We start from the raw sequence: 5,000 nt of genomic DNA, 5'->3' as shown, positions 1-5,000 counted from the left end.
TCGACTGGAACCGGATTAAACGTATACACGGCGCTGATTAGTAATAGATAGAGCCATCAGAATACAGATAATGTATACAACTGTCCGTATACATGCTGAAAGACTCTGCTCACAATCACAACCACACGTCAGCCACACACCCTTATCACGCACTACTCTCTGCCTGTAACACGCACACAGACAATATGTAAGCACCAGCATGGAACAACACCCAGTGCATCCTCTCCGCCACATTAGACAATCCACACTGTCATAACCAGACTGGGAGGTCCACTCAGAAAACAGAATATCCCACCCACCCGACAACCACCATTGCTCAGCCAAGCCACCAACACCCACACATGTCCTACACAGGGGTGCACCCAACATCACAATACTGCCTCCTCTCACAGCACACAAACAATGGCAGGAATGAAAGACACAGGTCTGCCACAAGCATGGAATGAGAGCGCCGCCTGTCATGAGCCAAAGGTGCATCCTGACGTGGCAAATCAGATGATGCCGCAGGCATCCACTTACTATAATCACAATCAACAAACCGGCCGCCCCGCCCCGCCCCCCATTAAACCTTTCCTTACAACAATGTGTACCTTAACCTAACCTATATCGTACCGTAACCTAACCTATATCGTACCGTAACCTAACCTATGTCGTACCGTAACCTAACCTATGTCGTACCGTAACCTAACCTATGTCGTACCGTAACCTAACCTATGTCGTACCGTAACCTAACCTATGTCGTACCGTAACCTAACCTATGTCGTACCGTAACCTAACCTATGTCGTACCGTAACCTAACCTATGTCGTACCTTAACCTAACCTATGTCGTACCTTAACCTAACCTATGTCGTACCTTAACCTAACCTATGTCGTACCTTAACCTAACCTATGTCGTACCTTAACCTAACCTATGTCGTACCTTAACCTAACCTATGTCGTACCTTAACCTAACCTATGTCGTACCTTAACCTAACCTATGTCGTACCTTAACCTAACCTATGTCGTACCTTAACCTAACCTATGTCGTACCTTAACCTAACCTATGTCGTACCTTAACCTAACCTATGTCGTACCTTAACCTAACCTATGTCGTACCTTAACCTAACCTATGTCGTACCTTAACCTAACCTATGTCGTACCTTAACCTAACCTATGTCGTACCTTAACCTAACCTATGTCGTACCTTAACCTAACCTATGTCGTACCTTAACCTAACCTATGTCGTACCTTAACCTAACCTATGTCGTACCTTAACCTAACCTATGTCGTACCTTAACCTAACCTATGTCGTACCTTAACCTAACCTATGTCGTACCTTAACCTAACCTATGTCGTACCTTAACCTAACCTATGTCGTACCTTAACCTAACCTATGTCGTACCTTAACCTAACCTATGTCGTACCTTAACCTAACCTATGTCGTACCTTAACCTAACCTGTATTGCGCCTTAACCTAACCTGTATTGCGCCTTAACCTAACCTGTATTGCGCCTTAACGTAACCTGTATTGCGCCTTAACGTAACCTGTATTGCGCCTTAACGTAACCTGTATTGCGCCTTAACGTAACCTGTATTGCGCCTTAACGTAACCTGTATTGCGCCTTAACGTAACCTGTATTGCGCCTTAACGTAACCTGTATTGCGCCTTAACGTAACCTGTATTGCGCCTTAACGTATCCTGTATTGCGCCTTAACGTAACCTGTATTGCGCCTTAACGTAACCTGTATTGCGCCTTAACGTAACCTGTATTGCGCCTTAACGTAACCTGTATTGCGCCTTAACGTAACCTGTATTGCGCCTTAACGTAACCTGTATTGCGCCTTAACGTAACCTGTATTGCGCCTTAACGTAACCTGTATTGCGCCTTAACGTAACCTGTATTGCGCCTTAACGTAACCTGTATTGCGCCTTAACGTAACCTGTATTGCGCCTTAACGTAACCTGCATTGCGCCTTAACGTAACCTGTATTGCGCCTTAACGTAACCTGTATTGCGCCTTAACGTAACCTGTATTGCGCCTTAACGTAACCTGTATTGCGCCTTAACGTAACCTGTATTGCGCCTTAACGTAACCGATATTGCGCCTTAACGTAACCTATATTGCGCCGTAACGTAACCTATATTGCGCCGTAACGTAACCCACATTGCCCCTTAACGTAACCCACATTGCCCCTTAACGTAACCCACATTGCCCCTTAACGTAACCCAACACACGTTGGGCCTTAACCCAACACACGTTGGGCCTTAACCCAACACACGTTGGGCCTTAACCCAACACACGTTGGGCCTTAACCCAACACACGTTGGGCCTTAACCCAACACACGTTGGGCCTTAACCCAACACACGTTGGGCCTTAACCCAACACACGTTGGGCCTTAACCCAACACACGTTGGGCCTTAACCCAACACACGTTGGGCCTTAACCCAACACACGTTGGGCCTTAACCCAACACACGTTGGGCCTTAACCCAACACACGTTGGGCCTTAACCTGCTCTGTAATTGTCATACGACGCGTTAAATTAGTGTAGTGTTGCCTAACTGCAACCCCCGCAATATAGTTTGCTACTCGCACTGCCCGGTCCCCAGTGTATCGCTTCATGTTAAACACCTTGCAGCTATACACTGTAATGTGGATGGCAGCAGGACGTACATGCTCAATGCCCTTTGCAGTTGTTCATTGGCATTTGCAGTTGTTCATTGGCATTCGCATGTGCGAAGCACTTAGCCTACGCTGTGGTACGGCCTGTGTCAACTGTCCGCTGATGTTGTACGTCCAAATCACACACTGTACTGCACATTGGTCCTCATGTACTGAATGATACATCGTGGTACATGTGACCGTACAACGACTGCGCCAACAACGGCGAACCATGCGGTCCAAATGTTGTGCACTCAGCTACGTGTCGTCTCCCTATAAGAGCTGGATTGCAGTGTGGTATGCCCTGGATGGCGATCAGCATGAGCCGTCTGTTGATGTAGTGGCGCGTGTTGTCAGACGTAGTCGTCTCTTCTCACACACCGTGATAGCATGGTGCACTGCGTTCCACATCTGCGACATGCGACAGAGGCCGGTTGACAGTCGTTCGCGCAATGGACATCGCATACGTACGGGGGCCACCTTCCACGTGTTCGCGAAGCGTGCACATGTTGTTGCGTGTATGTGGGCAGACATAGTGTGTCGTGACACCTGACACAGGCATGCAACAATCGTTGAATTTGCAAATGGCGATGGACGCCTACGTTTGCTGGTGACGTTATGCAAATGAACAACTGGTAAACCGTTGTGGTGCGGTTGTTCTCGCTAGAGGTGAATCAGTGATGGCGACGATCGGTTGAGCTACCAACCGGTTGTTCCAGCGATACCCACCATGCCCACGAACGTGAATGGCATCTGGGTGTGAAGCGATACGCGGCGGTGGCTGGGTGGGACCGTCCCCGGCCGGTGAGGGGGGGCCTCCCGGCGTGCTGGCCGCGCGGTGCGTGGGCGCACGCGCTACAGCCGGCTGGTGGGGGCGGCCAGTGGCAGGCGCGCCGGCCGACGGAGGCGGCAGGCGGCGCAGCTGCGCGCCGGCGCACCCTGCACGCGGCGCCGTGCGGCCAAAGTAGGTCCTCGCGGGCCCGGTGCGAAGCGCGGTGGACATCTGCAGTGTGCTGGTCCGATTGAGGACTGTGTGCGCTGAGGATGCGCCGCCGCCCGGCGCTCGGCGCCGCGACGCCGTCTGCTGCTCGGTCGCCTCTGCGGTTCTCGCAGGTGGTTTGTATCGCAGCTGTGCGGACGTGTTGGCGCGTGCGCTGTGCTGGGAGAGTTCGCTTCGGCACCCAAGTGGGGCTTTTGTCCTTCTGTGGCGCTGGCGTTGGAGCTGCCGGTCACCGTAGGTGGCGCGTGTTGTCTCCCGCCGGCAATGCCACGACAGCACGCTCCCGGGCCTCTGTCGGCAGCGGCAAGCTCAGTTGGGAGCACGGGTGGTCGCACCTAAAGCGTCTACTCGCCAAACTCCGGGCGATTGCGCCTCTCTCGAACCCGACCAAGTACTTAGGACGGCGCTGCGCGCCGCCGGGACCTGAGAGGGTTTCGAGGTGTATTGTGCAGGGGAGCTCAGCCTCCTCCTGTTTGCAGAATAATTGAGCGGACGCTTGCGTGTTCGCGCGGGCCCCCGGGACACACTCCCGGGCGGCCGGCTGCTCAGCTCTAGTTGACGCAGCTCCCTGGTTGATCCTGCCAGTAGTCATATGCTTGTCTCAAAGATTAAGCCATGCATGTCTCAGTACAAGCCGCATTAAGGTGAAACCGCGAATGGCTCATTAAATCAGTTATGGTTCCTTAGATCGTACCCACGTTACTTGGATAACTGTGGTAATTCTAGAGCTAATACATGCAAACAGAGTCCCGACCAGAGATGGAAGGGACGCTTTTATTAGATCAAAACCAATCGGTCGGCTCGTCCGGTCCGTTTGCCTTGGTGACTCTGAATAACTTTGGGCTGATCGCACGGTCCTCGTACCGGCGACGCATCTTTCAAATGTCTGCCTTATCAACTGTCGATGGTAGGTTCTGCGCCTACCATGGTTGTAACGGGTAACGGGGAATCAGGGTTCGATTCCGGAGAGGGAGCCTGAGAAACGGCTACCACATCCAAGGAAGGCAGCAGGCGCGCAAATTACCCACTCCCGGCACGGGGAGGTAGTGACGAAAAATAACGATACGGGACTCATCCGAGGCCCCGTAATCGGAATGAGTACACTTTAAATCCTTTAACGAGTATCTATTGGAGGGCAAGTCTGGTGCCAGCAGCCGCGGTAATTCCAGCTCCAATAGCGTATATTAAAGTTGTTGCGGTTAAAAAGCTCGTAGTTGGATTTGTGTCCCACGCTGTTGGTTCACCGCCCGTCGGTGTTTAACTGGCATGTATCGTGGGACGTCCTGCCGGTGGGGCGAGCCGAAGGCGTGCGACGCGCCTCGTGCGTGCTCGTGCGTCCCGAGGCGGACCCCGTTGC

The 5,000-nt window shown here is 52.2% G+C and overlaps 1 non-coding gene across 1 annotated transcript in view; it reads left to right on the top strand.

Moving 5' to 3' along the window:
- The first annotated feature begins 4,208 nt into the window (after window positions 1–4,208).
- The window catches only part of LOC124575262, a 1,910-nt gene continuing 1,118 nt past the window's right edge, over window positions 4,209–5,000 (top strand). The window contains exon 1 of the ribosomal RNA XR_006972374.1: window positions 4,209–5,000. This exon is cut by the window's right edge and continues 1,118 nt beyond it. This is a non-coding gene — a ribosomal RNA (small subunit ribosomal RNA).

This window comes from Schistocerca americana, unplaced genomic scaffold, assembly GCF_021461395.2.
Source record: "Schistocerca americana isolate TAMUIC-IGC-003095 unplaced genomic scaffold, iqSchAmer2.1 HiC_scaffold_229, whole genome shotgun sequence".
NCBI lineage: Eukaryota > Metazoa > Arthropoda > Insecta > Orthoptera > Acrididae > Schistocerca > Schistocerca americana.
The sequence above is the reverse complement of the archived record's forward strand: the minus strand, read 5'-3'. Positions and strand labels throughout refer to the sequence as shown.